Source organism: Apostichopus japonicus, chromosome 19 (assembly GCF_037975245.1).
Source record: "Apostichopus japonicus isolate 1M-3 chromosome 19, ASM3797524v1, whole genome shotgun sequence".
Classification (NCBI taxonomy): Eukaryota; Metazoa; Echinodermata; class Holothuroidea; order Aspidochirotida; family Stichopodidae; genus Apostichopus; species Apostichopus japonicus.
Genome location: NC_092579.1, coordinates 29,598,196 through 29,618,257, shown reverse-complemented (window position 1 = coordinate 29,618,257; position 20,062 = coordinate 29,598,196). Strand labels below are relative to the sequence as shown.

At 38.7% G+C, this 20,062-nt stretch overlaps 1 long non-coding RNA gene across 10 annotated transcripts; it reads left to right on the top strand.

Moving 5' to 3' along the window:
- The first annotated feature begins 4,246 nt into the window (after nucleotides 1-4,246).
- On the top strand, nucleotides 4,247-18,478 carry LOC139960096 (uncharacterized). 10 transcript variants are annotated; one of them, XR_011790345.1, is made up of 7 exons: nucleotides 4,247-4,265; nucleotides 7,726-7,827; nucleotides 8,087-8,293; nucleotides 9,485-9,635; nucleotides 10,402-10,610; nucleotides 15,370-15,442; nucleotides 16,647-18,478. It is a non-coding gene; the product is annotated as an uncharacterized lncRNA (long non-coding RNA). The 10 variants fall into 10 exon arrangements; XR_011790347.1 differs by lacking the exon at nucleotides 4,247-4,265 and adding an exon at nucleotides 4,649-4,667; XR_011790346.1 differs by lacking the exon at nucleotides 4,247-4,265 and adding an exon at nucleotides 4,728-4,746.
- Nucleotides 18,479-20,062: the final 1,584 nt, after the last annotated feature.

Sequence of the window (20,062 nt, the reverse complement as noted above, 5' to 3'; positions counted from 1 at the left end):
ACCTTTATAATCCCCACCGGTTTCATACACAGTGTATCAAAGACTGGAACAGTACTATCCTTAAACTGTTTCTGTATGGTTAGATATTACAGCATTCAAATGGTGGCCTTTACCTTAGAGTTGTTTACTTTTTGTTTGTCACTTAGATAGTTAATGTAAGTTACTTAATATATGCTGCAAGACACTTGGGGCGATATTTTATAAAGGAAGTGCGTTCCTATGTAGCTAATTGTTCTATTTGCTATTTTCTAACTGTTAACAAATGAGTACTTTTTAATGATTACTCACAATATTCATTGTTATAGATGTGATTGCACACAAAATCACAACCTAATTAAGAGGTTTGTATTAGTATACATCTCTCTCCAGAGGCTCCAGTTCACCGTACTTTCATCAAGGGATGTCATTTTCTTATCATGTTTTCAGTTTTAGTACTTTTATCTTTTATGTTACTGTTTTATCATTCAATTATGGTGTGTATGTATGCATGCTGTTGATAAATAAAAAGGATTCCTTTCACGGAATGGAGCGGCAAAATAAATGGCTGTCCTTTGAGTTTCTTATAAAGCTAAGATTTATATCAGAGCTGTAACATTATGTAAATGTGGTTTTCTGTTTCTTAATCTTGGTGTCCAATTGCACTACACATCCAACAAGTGCAGATATCCCCCACCCCAACCTCCCCCTCCAAAGATAAGAATGGGGTTACACACCCCTTGTAATAATAATATTAATCAGCAGTTATTTTTACGAAGCTTAAATGAACACAAATGTGGGAGAAGCCCGCACAGGCTTACGGATTACAACTTACACCTCGGGGTGGCTTCCAATTCAACATTTTATATCAAATTTAGACATTTTATCTAGAAATATCTAAATTCAATAACCAAAATGTGATGTAAGTTGCGATACTAATATGTTGTAAATTTAAACCTTTGAAGGTCAGGGTGTGCCATGGGGGAGGGGGACCCAAAATGTTTTTCCGGCCCCCACTTAAAGTGTCAACTATTATCTTTAGAATTTCTATACCCTGAATACGCCGGACCGACATCCTGTCCCCCCCCCCCCCCGAGTTGATCATGACAGTAGGCCTACTGAATTTGCCTCACTGTCCGGCCTAGGCCTAATGCCAAACCAACCCACTCGGGTAGTGCTTTATTGGTCCTTAAAGGCATTGAAGACTCGCCCCAAACCGCAAGCGGCCATCTGAAAAAGTTAACTTTCTGTTGCTTGCAAGTGACGTTTTCTGTTTCTGTTAGGTACTACTCGTTAAAAACCAATGTCGGAGCAGGGGTATTGGTCAGAGTGGGCGAGAATGGTCTGTATGGGCGCTTTCGACTTTATCTAAGCGGAGCGCCACCACATGGTAGCGCGGATGGTACGGACATTTTTTGGAGTAAAGTTACTCCCTAGATCGCCGGAAATGACCCTTTCCGGGCCTTGCTAATTTGCAGAAAAACGAAGAATAAATAGGTTTCATCGCCAACAAAATGTGACAAATGTCAATAGGTAGATAAGAGCGCAATAAAAATGTCAATACTCGCGAATAAGTTAAAAGTGGTAAATAGCTGAAAAGGGCGCCAGCAGTCCATTTGAGTCAGTCAGGGGGGTGGGGGTGGGGGCATCCGCCCCTGACTGTATGGACGCTCCGCCACTGTTGGGAGCGCAGTGTAGGAAGATAAGGGGTGAGTGCGGTATTTTTTAACGGTTTGGGTGAAGGTCTGCAATGATTCGTAATGACAAATTATCGCAAGCGTTCAACGTGCTCAAATAATATGAATGAATGAGGAGGAATTCATGTCACTTTTCAACCATTTTTTGAAACAAATTTTGCGAATTGATCTCTAGTAATCTTGAAAATGATTTTATCACGGTCATTGTCATGTTTCCCATATGTACCTTTCTCATAGAAAAAGGAGGGAGGGCGAATCTGTACGTAATGTAATCAGAAATATTTTTAAAATGTCACCAAAGAGACTAAATATTCTTTTCGACTTTGTTAATAATGATGTATTTTAAGAGACACCGTAGATACGTTGCTCGGTTGGGTTTACTGCAATAGTGGCAAATGGAGACCAATATCTGCACTTAGTGGACCTAATGTTATAGTCGTGCATTGACCTTGAACAGAGGGGCCTACCGTGAAAACGTACGGAAAATTCATCCTTTTATATCTCAGCGAGACAATTCCACTGGATACAGAAAAACGACTCAAAAGTCATAAGATGTAGTCATTATAACAATCACATTAAAAGATATGTATGAAAAGCAGATTAAAGATATGATGGAAACTCAAATGTGGACCAAAAAACGATGTCCCTACGGATGCCGTTCAATGACATTTACATAATTTGTGTGTAGTAGGTTCTGTAGCTCTTTCGTGGAAAAACTTTGGAATATGCTTAAAGTTGAGAGTTCATCCATGCTTCAGACTAATGAGGGACATAGATCAACACGTTTTATGAGGAGGGAGGCTGTTTTTAATTATTTACATAACATCTGGGTAATAGGTACTGTAACTCTTTTCTTGGAGAAAGCTTGAAAGAAGCGGGTAAAGAAAAAAGTTTCGAGTTCCTCCCATGCATTAGATTAACGAGGGACCTAGATCATCACACTTTACGAGGATATCTCATATATTATGTTTAAGAGAAGTTGTGAGTGTGAGGAAGGGTAGGGGAGATGGGGGGGAGTATATAATGTTACCAGGGGGACCTAATTATTCGTCCTAAATGAGATTTGGAAAAATTCATTAATGTAAGTAAATATCATTACTGCCTGCTCTCGCTGATTTCTTTTAACCCTAGGAGCGGAGTGTGTGAGGTGAAGAAGGGTAGGGCAGGATGAGGAGGGATAAATGACGATGTAACCAGGGGGCTGATGATAATTCGTTCAATAAGACATTTGAAAATATATATATGTAAGAATTAATATCATTACTGCCTGCTCTCACTGATTTCTTTCAACCCTAAGTTGCGCTTATCGGAAGACTAAGCCGATTATACAATGCTTTAACAAAGAGATGCTTGTGTAACTTTCATTAATCTTTTCGGAAAAAACATGCTTTTAAGTTGAGAGACTCAGTAAGGATCAATTAAGTAGAACAAAGGTCGTTGTGTGCTGCGTGTAACGATGAAGTTTCCTACATTGGGATGGAAGGGTATCAATTGGGAGTGTAGGATTGAGTGCGAAGTTAAATGACGGTGTTACTAAGAAATTTAAAAAAAAAAATCTTAGTGATAAAATAATTATTGCTTGCTCTTTGCTGATTTAACATTAGAATAAGCTTAAGTGTCTCTAATCATTAGATATTCCTTTAACAAACGAGGTGCGGTTGGTAAGGGGATGGGGGGATACTAGACGGATTGACGGGGAAGAATGATTGGGAGCCAGTGGCGGAGCTAGGGGTATTGGTCAGAGTGGGCGACTCGCGGAATGATCTGTATGGGCGCTTTCGACTTTATCTAAGGGGAGCGCCACCACATGGTTGGCACGGAGCGTACGGAAATTTTTTGAGTCAAGAAACTCCCTAGATCGCCGGAAATGACCCTTTCCGGGCCTTGCTAATTTGCAGAAAAACGAAGAATAAATAGGTGTCATCGGCAACAAAATGTGACAAATGTCAATAGGTAGATAAGAGCGCAATAAAAATGTCAATACTCGCGAATAAGTTAAAAGTGGTAAATAGCTGAAAAGGGCGCCAGCAGTCCATTTGAGTCAGTCAGGGGGTGGGGGTGGGGGCATCCGCCCCTGACTGTATGGACGCTCCGCCACTGTTGGGAGCGCAGTGTAGGAAGATAAGGGGTGAGTGCGGTATTTTTTAACGGTTTGGGTGAAGGTCTGCAATGATTCGTAATGACAAATTATCGCAAGCGTTCAACGTGCTCAAATAATATGAATGAATGAGGAGGAATTCAAGTCACTTTTCAACCATTTTTTGAAACAAATTTTGCGAATTGATCTCTAGTAATCTTGAAAATGATTTTATCACTGTCATTGTCATGTTTCCCATATGTACCTTTCTCATAGAAAAAGGAGAGAGGGCGAATCTGTACGTAATGTAATCAGAAATATTTTTAAAATGTCACCAAAGAGACTAAATATTCTTTTCGACTTTGTTAATAATGATGTATTTTAAGAGACACCGTAGATACGTTGCTCGGTTGGGTTTACTGCAATAGTGGCAAATGGAGACCAATATCTGCACTTAGTGGACCTAATGTTATAGTCGTGCATTGACCTTGAACAGAGGGGCCTACCGTGAAAACGTACGGAAAATTCATCCTTTTATATCTCAGCGAGACAATTCCACTGGATACAGAAAAACGACTCAAAAGTCATAAGATGTAGTCATTATAACAATCACATTAAAAGATATGTATGAAAAGCAGATTAAAGATATGATGGAAACTCAAATGTGGACCAAAAAACGATGTCACTACGGATGCCGTTCAATGACATTTACATAATTTGTGTGTAGTAGGTTCTGTAGCAAAAACTTTGGAATATGCTTAATGTTGAGAGTTCGTCCATGCTTTAGATTAATGAGGGACATAGATCATCAATTTTTGTGACGAGATTCTCAGCGAAATCAATAAATTATCTTGACCAACATGTTTAATGACGTTAGGCCTATATTATGAGACCATTTGAATTGTTTCCTTGTAAATGTAATGATTTTAATGGATATGCATCTAGCATGTTATTGTTAGTTTATCTTCGGTCAGTCGCACACGGTCGTGGTCAAAGGTTAGGCTAAGGAGCGCGAATTATGATCTGTATATAAAAGCTCACGAAAGGTTGCACGAGCAGTGCAGTTCGCTTCCTGACAGCCGTAGGCTAATAATTCATACGTAATTGTAATTTGTAGCCTATTCTGTATGGGGAGTAACTGCCAAAGAATGTGGATGGCAGATATATTCACCAGCTCGAAGGTTGTTCTTAGTTTTGTGGAGCAAGTTAGTACTTCACATTGTTTGAGTCAGCGAGCGTGATAAATTAGGCTAGCCTATCATATAATAGGTTCGCTTAGGCCTAACGGTAGGCTAGCTCACGTAGGCACTGGCGTCTATAGTAAGTTGGAATGCTATTATGCTACAGTATTGGCCTAGGCCTAATATGATATTCACTAGACTATTTATGTAAGTAAAATAAGTCACTTTATATTTGCCTACAGAATACTAGACCTAGCTGGTTGGACATAATTACGTTCTGGTTAAGGCTAGTATAGTCAGTATTGCGAAGTTCGGCATACTGCGAAGATCGGCCACCCCTAAGAAATACACGATTTCACTATGAAAAACTACAGGAAGAGCCAAATTTCACCAAAAAGTACGAAGCTACAGTTATTTTCTCTCCAAAATGACCCGTGTGCAAGAAATTACTTACATATTTGTCAATAAAATGACGAAGATCTATGAAGTCTGTTATAATTACTGAAAGAGCAACTGCGCCACCAATTTTATCACCAGCGCCACACTGTGGGTTGCACGTCCGAACTTCGCAATACTCTAGCAAGAAATACCAGTTCCACAATCACAAAGAATCTTCTTGGAAAACAACGTGAAAACAGTTTGCAGGAAAGAAAGTTTGGCCGTGTATCGTAGGTTTCAGTTGTTTTCCGCATACGTTACTTTCCGCTGAATACTTTCCGCTGAAAAAATTCTTCTGCGGAAAACACCTATTTTTTTCACTTACCTGTACACTATATTTTTCCGCAATTTTGAGATACCAAATTCAGGCAGGATGATTAAAATAACATGAGAATGTATCAAAGAACGTCGATCAAGGATGGTTAGACTGAGTTCATGTCAGAAAAGTTAAGCTGCGTATAATTTAGAGGAGGCTTGGGGTGTTTGTAATTACGAATTATTAAAGAAGCATATAATACTAGGGCAAAGGGACGCCCGCGTTATGAAGGATTGAGTATCTAATTAAGTATTAAAAATTCGGCCCGCGTAATGATGGTTTAAAAAAAAGGTGTAAAAGGCGGTATCTTTGATTTTCGCTGGAAATAAAATGGCTGTATAAGTAAGGCATGTCGAAAACTACAACCCAAAAGGGTGGCGCTGTTTAACTAAAATTAAACTTGTGCTTACAGCCTAAGCTAGTGCTTACAGTACAGCCTAAGCTACAAGTACAACCTTAGCTATCCTAAATCTAGTCTCGAAGCTACATTTTATCCTGTTACAGTCAAATCCTATCTTATCCATCTTCCTAAATCCTTCCATGTGCCTAATAATTTCAGTAAGTCATTCTGTTCCTCCCAAAAAGAAACGGTACTTTCCGCTGAAAAAAAACGTTGTTTTCCGCTGACAAATTTGTTTGCGGAAAACACCGTTTTGTTTCAGCGGAAAGTAACGTGTGCGGAAAACAACGGTACCCGTATCGTACTATAACAAAATTCTCCCACCATATGAAGTATATTTTCAAATGATTTATACCAGAAGATTTAGTTTTGGGGTGTTTTAAGTCTTAAGTGGCCGAACTTCGAAGTCACCATCCTACAGTTAGGCCTAACTTAATTGACTTTAAATTCCTACCAGAGTAGCCTACCATAGCCTATGCCATCTAGGCCTAGGCTAGCACTTATGGCACAGTAACAAGAAACTAACTCGAAGCCAGAAAAACTAGCTTTGGATGAAAGGTATCTCTCTTTGCTATTTTTTCTATTTCTATCATGTCAGATAGGCAAGGCCGTCTCCTGTTAGTTCCGGACAGGAAAAGCATCGGTTTCCTCTCCAACTTCCAAGAATAAAAACCTTAGTTTCCTCCCTGAAATTTTAGGGGAGGAAACCAACTTTTTAGCTCTAAGTGATGTTGGTGATGGCTCAAATATGGAGAAAACTCTCCATGCAAGCTCATATTAATACCTAGCGTAGGCAACTAACTTGATATACATGTATTAATTTGATAAAGTAGCATAATTTTGACCTGAAGCTAGGCTTAACAGTATTGATCCAACTCTCCGCATATCTTTATCAGATCATAGACTTCTTTTGATGCCTAAGGTATGATTTTATGGTCGGCAGAACTGTTTCACTGAAACTTCGCTTATTATTAAACCGAATTTAAACTTTGCTAAGTCGACCTCTCATTGTTAAGTAATTGTCCTTAATTTGGTTTTTAATTTGAAAACATTGATTGAAAGTTGTGAGGAACATGACTCATGGTAAACACACATTAAGAGTATTGAGAGATAAGTACAATATATAGTATCTCTGTCCTTGTTGATATAGAATATTATTACACAGACCTGTGCTAGAAGTCATGGAAGCACATGAGGGTTTACAGTACCATGAATATACCAATATGTTGTTGGTACTTGTGTAAGGCTGAAAAGCCAGTTTTCATCTTTGCTAAGTGTACACTCAAAATTGTTTGGCTGATGAAATGTTCTCAAAATTGTGTTGAATTCATTCCTTACTATTGGCTTGACCATTATAGTGAACAATGTACATCAAAGGAAGTTTTGAGAAAAGAAATGTTTGATAGCAATGTCTAGTAAGGTTCATTAATGAGTCATATTGCAAGTATTAAAAATAAACAGGCACTTAGTAACAAAAAGAGGTACAGTTTATTCATGTTTGTAAACATTCATCGGAAAGGTATCTGCATACGCAAACTGGAAGATGATCTTATGTAAAACTACTAAACAAAAAATACTAAAATTTATTTCACACCATAGGTATATATCTATACATATTGCTTTTGTATTCGTCTTTACAGCATTGCATTGGCCACACTGATTCACAAGAAGACTCCATGAACTGTGACTAACATCCTGCTGGAGGTCTGAGACATTGAAGATTCTGTAATGCTTTCGTTTGGGTATGCACAATTAACTATAGTAACACAGAAATATTTAAGCTCTGGTATTCGTTTTGTTTCTTTCTGCCATTAAACCACAATGATATACATTTGTTTATACATAGTTATATCAATGAGGCAGCAGTCAGGGTTGTTTAGGTAGTCAGGGGGAGGGAGGGGAGGAAGGGAGGGAGTGTATAAAATTGAGTCTAGTTGCAATGTCTACAGTATCTGCTTTCCAATATATGACATCTTCTTATCTTTTACAATACTGTCTCAGGTGAAAGAAGAAGGTGAAGAAAATGGAAGGAAAATTGTGAGTCTTGGACGTCTGTAATGAAGCTGGATCAGGTTTAGAACAAGTGGTTGAAAGATCATAAACTCCACCAAATACGAGAAGATCCTTCAAGCCTGTCCTCTACAGAGAGATCTGGAAGTGCTATCTGGAGGTGATTTAACAGAAATTGGATAAAAAGTAAGATTCAAGGTAAACATCATTGTGATCCAGAATCATTAACATCAGTCTTGTCCTCTCAACAGTTGATTGTTGTCAAGATCAGTGCTAAATGTAAGAGACACGGTGCCTTAGCCTGTTGGAACCAGTCGGTATTTGGTGTGGTCTGTTTTTTGCTAAATGTACGAGACACAGTGCCTTAGCCTGTTGGAACCAGTCGGTAATTGGTGTGGTCTGTTTTTGTGCTAAATTAATGAGACACAGTGCCTTAGCCTGTTGGAACCAGTTGGTATTTGGTGTGTTCTTGTTTTTGTGCTAAATGTACAAGACACGGTGCCTTTGCGTGTTGGAACCAGTGGGTATTTGATGTGATTTTTTTTGTGCTAAACTACTATTCTTACAGAAAGGCTGAATAAGTTCCATGATATGGTTTGAACAGAGTTACACATTCCATTCATTCCAAGCAACCATGACAACATCAAAATGAAGCTAATTGGTGTCTTAGTTTAGTGGCATGAGATTCTAATTAATGTAGTCTGTTTTTGTGCTAAATTATTGAGACATGGTGCCTTAGTTTATTGGTTTTAGTTTTTAATTAGTGTTGTTTGTTTTGTGCCAAATGTAGGAGACATTGTGCCTTAGCCTGTTTGAACCAGTCGGTATTTGGTGTTGCCTGTTTTTGTGCTAAATGTATAAGACCTCAGCCTTAGCCTATTGGAGCCAGTCGGTAATTGGAACCAGTCGGTAATTGGTGGTGTGTTTGTATTAAATTGATAAGTTCTGCCTTAGTTTATTGATATGAGTTGCTAATTAGTGTGGTCTGTTTTGTGCTAAATTAATGAGACCGTTGCCTTAGTTTGTTGGAATGAATTTGTAATTAGTATTTTGGTTGTCTTAAATTGATGATTGTTGCCTTAGTTTGTTGGAAAGAGTTGTCAATTAGTGTGGTCTGGTTTGTGGTAAATTAATAAGACATTGTACCTAGTTTGATGGAACGAGTTGGTATTTAGTGAGGTCTTTTTTGAGAGTTGTTCAAGCCAGTGTCCAATAACGTTGATCTGACCATATAATTCCATTTCTTTCACAAAATGCCCCTCTAGAAGGGTACACATCTTTTGTCTCACGGCTGACAGTTTGGTTGTTAACAGGGTTTGACTTTTTTACTTTTGCTGTAACTTTGAAGAAAAGTGACTTACTTGTTATGTATTCCTCTCCTTTCATCAGAGATCTGTGGCCTATATTGCTCAACAAGCTTGGATCCAAAATGATACCGTGAGAGGAAACGTTTTGTTTGGTAAAGATCGCAACTCCACCAAATACGAGAAGCTCCTTCAAGCCTGTCCTCTACAGATAGATCTGGAAATGTTATCTGGAGGTGATTTAACAGAAATTGGAGAAAAATTAAGTTTCAAGGGAAACATCATTATGAGCCAGAATCATTAACATCAGTCTTGTCCTCTCAACAGTTGATTGTTGTCAAGATAAATGTAGGAGACACGGTGCTTTAGCCTGTTGGAACCAGTCGGTGTTTGGTGTGGTATGTTTCGTGATAATTTAAAGAGACATTGTGGCTTAGTTTGGTGGAATGAGTAGCTAATTAGTGTGGTCTGTTTGTGCTAAATTGAAGAGAAGTGCTGTGATAATTTGTTGGTAATTAGTGTGGTGTGTTTGTATTAAATTTATAAGTTTTGCCTTATTTTATTGGTATGAGTTGCTAACTAGTGTGGTCTGTTTTGTGCTAAATTAATGAGAGCCGGTGCCTTAGTTTGTTGGAATCATTTTGTAATTAGTAATTTGGTTGTCTTAAATTGATGATTGTTGCCTTCGATTGTTGGAAAGAGTTGCCAATTAGTGTGGTCTGGGTTGTGGTAAATGAAAAAGACAGTTGATTGTTGTCAAGATCAGAAAACTCAAAGATGAGCTGAAAAGCTGCAATATACAGTCAAGGTTCGTCATAAGAAAGAAAGGTTCCTAAAAATGTAATATATATTTACTTATGTTTCCACCAGTAAAGTTTCAATCACAGCCTAAACTTTGTTGGAATTAGTTGCTAATTAGTGTTTAATGTTTTGTGCTAAATGTACGAGACTTACTTTGAATGAAACTGGCTCATTTCTTTTGCATTCCTCTCCTTTCCTTAGGGTTCTGTGGACTATGTTGGTCAACAGTTAGCTTTTTGACATAGCGCCACCCCATCATCCTTCACTCTATGACTTACCCACCATTTACCGAACGTACACGTCCTTGGATACAGCGCTACCGAGTACACTTTGGATGTATAGTGTGTCTCTTCAAAAGGAGTTCCTATTCTTTCCGTCTGCCGTCTTACGCTGGAGACTAATTCTTTCTGGTAAGTGAAGTCTATGATCAATTTCATTGTATAGAAGCCATTTAAAACCCGTAGGGAGGGGCTGTTTTGCAATATGGCAACCCCAAACCCACCTATAACGGCCCCCCTAGTCGAAAACCTAAACCTCTCTGATTTTGACATAGACATTAATGACTGGATCCCTGTACAAAAATAGCAGAAATAGACAACGTCCAAACTCTGTTGAAATAAGCCCACATCCTTACTCCAAACCAACCACCAAAAAGTCCGCTCAAACAATCATTGTATCAGGAATCTTACCAGAACTATCAAAAAACCCAATAACCCTTGCTAAACTAATCAATGAAGAAAAACCAAATGCCATGATCTCAAATATAAACGATCTTCATAGTAACAACATCCTAATCACCCCCATGACCCTAAATCTGCAAATATCCTCCTGAAACCATGGACTCAAGAGACTAAACTAGGCAACCCCAAACCAAGAATCCCCCAAAAAGTAAGACAAAGAAACTTCTCTGTAGTAGCCTGTGGCATAAACCCTGAAATTCAAATCAAAGATATTGAACAAGAACTCAATTAAAGACCAAGAATACACCCCAATACAACTAAAAGACTCATTAGTCACGCCACAAACAATCCAACTTGGAAAGTAAAAATAACGTTTGAAGAACAAGAACCTCAACAATCCCTAATCAAACAAGGTTTCTACTTAGGATACTCTAAACACAAAACAGAAGAATACCACGAACCCCCCCAAATCACTCAATGTTTCAAATGTCAACTTTTTGGACACACCCATCATACTTGCAAAAATCAAACCAGATGTCTCAGATGTGGCGAAAACCACAGAGTTTTTTTTCACTGTCACCGAGACGACGCTCAATGAAGCTGAACAGGTGGTTGTACATTTTAACCCATTTATTTACACGCGTGGTTTCAACAAGACCACAATGAAAACTAGAAAGTAAAGATATCAAAACATCAATATACAAACATTAGTGAAATAAACACATGAATTGAACAAATAAATAATAACATAATAATGCATTATATTTCTCCTTATAAATAATGCACAAAAGGAAGAAGTAAAATTATAACATTTGGTAACATGAAACAAGACATAGAGAAAGATTGGCAACAATTACATTCTTGATAATTATAACTTAACTTACAATCGTTACCGGGCAAAACCAACAGCACGACAAACTGCGGTGTACAGGGGTTTACATGGATTAACTGCGGCTTTCTGGGGTTAACGGCGGCTTTCTGGGGTTAACGGCGGCTTTCTGGGGTTAACAGCGGCTTTCTGGAGAATGTACAGAATACCAACAAAAAATAACCTCAGATGAGATATTCTACTCCAGATACTCTTACAAATAAGCAAACAACAAATACACAAAAAAGGCAATCAAAATAACAAGCACAAGCATACAGCAAAATCACATTAAAGGCAAATATCTATAATGCGATATTAAAAGAGATATACAATTACAATATCAAGCCCCTTAATACTTATATAAAACATTGAGAATACTTACATACTAAGGAACAGTGCTACAGGAACACATGCGACGCCTCTCTGAACCAGGAGAGGAATGAAGCACGTGTACCTCACAAAATACGCAAGTATACATCGATTACGTAATTGTACATCGATTACATAAGTATGCAAATCAAGGAGGTGGATATGAAAGGCAACCAGTAAATGGGCAGTTTTGACCTCTGCCCGACCTCGACCAAGTGGAAATTTCCCTTTGGTCACGCTAAGCAAATAGCACACATCGGCAACGATGACACTCCCCCCAGGCTGGAATACGTCATATTCAAGTATAACAATGCCTACAATACCTTAACCACCCCATCGATGTACATTAAATTCCACAACAGCTTTTGCAATCAAAATTGTGACGTAAAGCTTCTTAACCAGGTTAATAACTATTAAGCCTCACACCTGACAGCTCAATAACGAAGATAAAACACATCAACTATATTAACATGGAATTTCAACGATAATGCATTGCGTGCAGACACTTAAGAAGATGAGAATGCCGATTCAAGTAAAACAATCTTAGTAATAGGACGAAGCAGCTCGGTAGTCCTAGTCTTAACTCTTACCGACCTAACTAACCCATCTCTACTACATTTAACACTAACAACCAGCGCCAACGGCCAGAGGTTACAGGGAGTCATTTCATCTAAGATTAAAACCAAGTCACCGACTGCCAGATTATCCGTGACCCCCGTCCACTTAGACCTCTTTTGCAATTCAGGTAGATATAATTTAACCACTTTCGCCAGAATTGGTTAGCTAGGTGCTGGACATGCCTCCAGCGGCGACGAAAACGGTCAAAAGAGTTAGAGAATGTCCCAAACAAAAAGAAAACACAAAATGTGCCAATTGCTCAGGGACTCATGCCGCCTACAAAGGATGCCCAAAATTTAAAGAAGCTAAAACTGAAGCTAATAACAAACAACAAGAACAGAGAACCTATGCAAATGTAACCAAATCTACCCATAAAATTGAAATAACAAATAGAATCGCCACTGAAGAAAAACTTAATATCGCAACCTTTGTAATTGAATTAGTACAATACACCTTCCAAAAAGCCGACATTAATATTAAATCCGACGACCTTGCGATATAAACGATTGGTATAGTGCCACTAAATATGCAAAAATGCCTCCTTCCCTGGTCTTGACAACATAAATGACCTAATGCTAAAAGATTCCCCTCCGTCGGCCTCCGATATTCATTAACTCTCATATTTTCCCATTATTTAACGAATCCTTAGAATCGGTTATTTCCCAACCCTGTGGAAATCCGCCAAAATGATTTTAATACAGAAACTAAGTAAAGACACACCAAAATTCAAAACTATCGACCAATTAGTCTTCTCCCAGCCTTAGGTAAGATTTTCGAAAGAATTATAGATAACCACACCAGAACCCACCTAGAGCAAAATAATCACTTTGCCCGTATCAATCAGGCTAAATCCGTGCACACAAATCTACAATAAACCAAACTTTCAGCCTTTTTGAAGAAATTCGCATCGGCTTCATAAAAAAACATGATACCACTGCCCTCTTCCTTGATGCCTAAAAGGCGTTCGACAAAACTTGGCACAACGGCATAAGAATTTAACTACTTAACTTTAATCTCCCCTCCAATTACACCAGACTTCTTTCCTCTTTGCTTAGTGAGTGCAATGTAAAAATATGCTACAAAACCAATACTCAAAACCTATTCCACTTCGGCAGGCACCCCTCAGGGCGCTGTTCTCAGCCCCTCCCCTACACCCTATTTGTTAATGATTTGAACATCCCCCCCCTCTATCTAAATGCAACTATAGTCAGTACACTGACGACATAGCCATTTGGAGCAGCAGTAAAAATATCTATATGACGGAACTAAATATTAAAAAAGCAATTACACATCTCTAAAATTGGTGCCCAATGTGGAGAACAAAAATAAATCCCTCAAAATCTAACCTAGCCAATTTCTCCATAATAAACTCAAAATACCATAACCATATTTCCAAAATTAGTCTTTTCAACACCTCAATCACTGCTACTCCTAACGCAACCTTCCTCGGTACCACTTTCGATAGCAAATTATTGTTTAATCTACATTGTAACAGAACTGCAGGACGCTGCTGGTTCCAACTTCCATTCAAATCTTCTCACACAAATATAACTTCCCTCTGAAAACAATTATCCAAATCTATAAATCCAAAGTTATAAATCCAAAGTTAAACCGATTCTCAGTTATGGGAGCATCTCCCTGCTTACCATCTCTAATCCCAATAAACAAATTTTAAACTGAATCCACACCACAGCTTATCGACTCGCACTCAAAATCCCTACCTATATTGCTACTTTGTACGTTCTCCGTGCAGGAAACACAAAATCTACTTTCACTCGACTTGGAGAATTCAACACCAAGTTATACAAAAACAACCTCGAGAACGACACTTTGATTGAAAACCTTCCCCCTGAAATACAAAGTCGCAACAACTCACTACCCAAAAACCAAACCCTTTCTGTATTCACAGTTGTTACTACTTAAAGTCTCATTCCATTAAAAAAATCCTTTCCTAAATGGGTCTAGGCCCCGACTCCAAGTATACTTATATATACAGAACAAAACAAACAACTCCAACAATGACTGATTGATTAAAACAAAGTAGCAACCACTCCCATACCAAACAATAGAAACCGCAACCACTCCCTACCCAAACAATAGAAACCACTCCGTCTCCACTATCCTCAGTACTTAGAAATTCCTCTCCTTTAGAAGTCCCTCCCTAATTGGCTCTTCGACTCCGACTTCGGGTATGATTATGGCTATCCTGTCCAATGTAATTATATAAGACTTCATTTACCAGCAATTCCCTGACTGAACATAGACAACTATTCCAAGAAAAAAAAGGGAAAAAAATGTCTATTCTATAAAAACACACTTATTATCCCCTGTAAGACCTCTCGCCGGGTTGACCAGGGGTTAAACTCCTTTTGATTCGATATCAACAACAACAAAAACAAAGCTTTTACTTGAATTAAAAAAAAATGTAACTAATTTCATTTATTTCAATTCATTTATTTATTTTTGTTCTATCTTAACATAAGTATGACATATGACATAGAAGGAGATAAGAAACAAAACTTGTGAAAGGAAGTGTACTAAAACACCCTATAGGGCTTGTCGGGTAGTGACACTCCCTAAGAAACTTAATGTGGAAGACATCGTGATTAGATTTTGGTTTCATTTAATCGATAGGTAGAGGAATTGGACACTCTTGCGCAAGATATCAACGGCTTGAAGTACTCTGCTCAGGCGGCCTCCATTCTAGGTATGTACATATATAATATAATAATAATCATAATAATAAAAATAATAATCAATTTACTGTGTTTGGAAAGAAACTTTTTGCTGCTTTGGATGAAGATTAAGGATTCTTGTTTTTCAAAAGGCAAAATGCAAGATGGACTATATATGAAAGGATGAATACCAAAAATTTAAGAAAAGAAATTGGGTGGGGGGAGGGGGGAATCAGGCAGAGACCATCATGCTACTACCCTGTTAATTTAGTGGAGGACCCTGGTTAATTTAAAAGGAAGAAATCCCTTTAGTACCCTTAAGTTTCTGAAAGGTTTCTTCTTTGGGATAACGGTGGAGAGACATATTGATGTTCTCTTTTGGGTCTGATCGTCAGGAAAATGCAGATTAAACTGCCATGTCCATTTAGAACCTGGGAATTGAACCCTGCTACTGGAACAAATGTATTCCATCAGAGCATAGACAATGATTCAGAGAAATATGGCATTTATATTAATAATCTGTTGTTTTCTTTCCCAAATTTTTCTCTTTGGTTAAACAATGAATGAAAAGATTCATTCGGTTGGATGCAGCACCGCCCTTTTTCACCCTTTTTTTGGGAGGGGGTGGGGGGTTGGGGGGAGACCTATTATCCCTTAGGGTCTGAAAATATTACAATAGGATTATTGTGGTGGACAGGACAGACAACAGTTATTTTTGCTTGTAGCTGAATGTATGATGTCCAGGGATCACAAGGAAGTATCAGAAGCCCGATCAAAAATGCCGTATTTTTGTTCTATCGAAATTTGTCAGAATAAAGAAATTAAAAGCCAAAATATAAAGAGTTTATCTGGCCGTGTAGACTGCGATTGAACCAGTCTCTGTCATCTACAAATAATAGAAAGTGGGTATCCATTTCTGTTTGTGACAGCAACAACAAAAAATGACTGCAAATTAACAAGTTTTTGTAAACTTTCTCTATACAGGGATTCGAATCTCCACTCGAATATAACCCCCCTACTTATGAACTGTCATGTAGCTCAAGGTGACAAACTTACGACAATGATGAGAAAAGGCCTTAGGTGGTTCCTAATTCAATGACGTTTCTCACAGTTTATTGAATTGACTTCCCCCACCCTCCGGATTATCCTCACCCGTAGAAAATACCCTCCACCCAAGAATACTTTAAAAAAAAGAGGCCATGGCTACCCGAGAACCTCTCTGCGTTCATTTTTCAGATTCCAATGAACCTTCCATCAGCAAAGGAATGGCGCAACTCGGTCTGAAGGACAATCGACCGCTGGCAGAACGGCTTGACCAGTACAACCCAACCAGCCAGACCTGGCCGCCAATCCCAACTTAACCGCATTTCCACCGGACTTTAAGCCGTCACCGTGCAAACCGCTCTTCTTTGACATAGCTCTGAACCATATAGAGTTACCTTCCTTGGACGAGAAACTGGTACAGAATAAATTGGCCGTGCAGGGGGGTCTGGGTGGGTTTCTGCGTGGATGGTGGAGCGGGGGTGAAAAGTAACACGATTTGCCATGATGTCGGAAAAAGGATCCAAAGGTAGCTACTCTCCAGGATCAAATGCGATCTCCAGTGGGAATGTAAGCAGGCGAATAGGAGTGATATTCTTTTCCAACCATGTTATTTTTCTATTTTTTCTCTCTTCTTTGGTCTTGGTTGTTACAGTATGTATGTGTTGGCATTATACAGTTACATGATTATATCTGCATGTATTGCATGTCGTGGTTCCGGGTGCATTCAGGTGAAGCACCTACAGATTGATATATCACGTTTGGTAAACATCCATCATAAGACCACAGGAATGACACACGTCAGGTCAAATGGGTTAGTCCAGGTTATTTGGAACTTCAAATCGGTGTAACTCCTTCAACCTTAATCTGCGTCCGTGAGGTCTTTTGTATACATAAGCCGGTAGTATTTGGGAGGGCTCTCACTCTTCTCCTGCATATGCTGTCATCATCTTATATTTAAGTTTTATTTTATTTTATTTGTTTTTTTTTAAACACAAAGATGGGGGAAGGCCAAAAAGAATAACACTCACTTTTTTAACGTGGCTTGGCAAAAAAAAAATTGAAGAATATTCAAAATGGGAATTGGAATTTTATATATTTTGGATTTGGTTTTTGTGTGTTTATCTCGTTTAGAGGAAAAGAAGAAAAAAACAGCATCTTTATTTTATGGGGCTTTAAAGTTTTAAAAATGGGTTTCGGTTGATGATTTCTTGGTCTACAAACATTGTGGTGCTCGACCGACTGACACTTTATGGGGATGTTAAGGTGACTGAATTTAATATTGGCAGGAGTTATGGATGGTAGTTGCAAGGACCAGTGGTGGGGGGGGGGGGGTTGTGAGGCAAAGGATCAAGAAGGAGAAATGAAAGTGTTGAAAGTGAAGAGGGAGAATCTTTTAATTGAATTTTCAGTTTGCAGTAGCACAGGTTTACTGATAAGGTTATATTTAAAGAAAGTGCCAATAATGCACTATTGGAGGGGGGGGGGGGTTGTCGGAGGGGGGGGATTGAGTTTGCAATGAAAGGGAGCAACCTTTCCACATTTATGTTGTTTGTGCTATGGTAGTATCGTTTCCTTTTTCAAACTGGAGGGCGAAAATGTAAAAATTAAAGAGTTTTCTAAAACTAATTTAAAATCAGGTTTAGTTAATAAATGAAAGTTAAAGAAAATGATATTGTTGGTATCAGAGGTGCCACTGTATTGTAAACTCAAGCAGCCATGGAAGGCCACCTTCTTTTTATTGGGAACTTGTTGTCAAGCAAACCTATGGATCCAAGCACTGTCTGGCTAAAGTAAGATGGGGTTTTTATTTTTATCTAGGAGAAATCCATTCTTTATCCCTTCATTTAAAAATGGTCTTCCAAATGTTTAAAAAAAAAATGTCCAAAAAGAATGTACTGGTGTGAATTGGATAGCCACCTGGTGTGAAGTAAAAAGGCCATAGGGCTTATCCCATATGTACATGTGACTGCTTAGTATCATTTAATAACTGCCCTCCAGGCTGATATTATAAATAATAGAAACATTATAGAAAATAACTGTCTGTTGTCACCCAACCATCTCAATAGTAGATGCAGGTATCACTAAGAATGTTTATGAAATATATATTGCATGTTTTGATTAGTATTTGCATAATAATTTGATGAGGGATAACCTGTTTCTGGACAGGTAATTGAAGGGTATTAACATTGGTGGGAGGGATGAAGGTATATCCTGTCCATGAACTGATTTGTCATTAAAAAAAAAGAAGTTATTTCAAAGTATCACTCTTTTTTTTCCCTTTTTTTTTCTTTTTTTCTTCTTTTACTTGAGTATTGTAAAAGGAAAAGCAGAGGTTGAGTTTGAGCCAGGGACCTTGAGATGCAAAAGCAAAAGTCTTTACCACTAGACTATTAGGTGGGCCTCTGTTTTCAAAAGCTTTACAAATATTTAAAGATCCTGCTGTTTGGACTTAGTCTTTTTTGTAAAACATTTTCTCCACTACTCCCTCACCCCCCGATTAGCTAGTCAGGGGGGAGGGGTGGCGGCAAACTCACCTTGTCCGCGTTGAACCTTGTCAGGGGGAGGGGTGGCGGCGAACTCCACTTGTCCGCGCCTTTACCTTGTCAGGGGGAGGGGGGCGGCGACCTCACCTTGTCCCCACCCTCACTCCCTCTCACCTTCACCCCCTCTCACCTTCGGTACTCACCTTGTCCACCTGTCAGGAGGAGGGGGACCGCCCGCCTTCGGGATTCACCTTATCCACTTGTCAGAACTCCTTTTGCAAATACTCACCTGGGACCTGAACCGATGCAATCCAAACCAATCGCTTACTGAACGATGGAATAACCAATTACACCATTTCGGTTCCCTCTGGAAAAACTTCGTTTCTTATATTTATACTTCCACTCCCTCCAAAGAACAGAAAAGTAAAAGGCTCTGTCTGGACATTAACCGCAGACATGATGCTCTGTCTGGGAATCGAACCTGAGACATGGAGTTTGTCTGTGTCTCTCCAGTCCAGAGCACTACCAACTGCGCCACTAGAACTGTTGAGAATTAATGCTCGTTTCTAATATTTAAACTTCAAAGTCCAGAATGGAAGAAGGAAAAGAGAAAAAATCAAAATGCTGTCTCTGGGATTCGAACCTGAGACATGGAGTTTGTCTGTCTCTCTCCAGTCCAGAGCACTACCAACTGCGCCACTAGAACTGTTGAGAATTAATGCTCGTTTCTAATATTTAAACTTCAAAGTCCAGAATGGAAGAAGGAAAAGAGAAAAAATCAAAATGCTCTGTCTGGTAATCGAACCTGAGACATGGAGTTTGTCTGTGTCTCTCCAGTCCAGAGCACTACCAACTGCGCCACTAGAACTGTTGAGAATTAATGCTCGTTTCTAATATTTAAACTTCAAAGTCCAGAATGGAAGAAGGAAAATAGAAAAAGTCAAAATGCTCTGTCTGGGAATCGAACCTGAGACATGGAGTTTGTCTGTCTCTCTGCAGTCCAGAGCACTACCAACTGCGCCACTAGAACTGTTGAGAATTAATGCTCGTTTCTAATACTTAAACTTAAAGTCCAGAATGGAAGAAGGAAAAGAACAGAAAATCAAAATGCTCTGTCTGGGGATC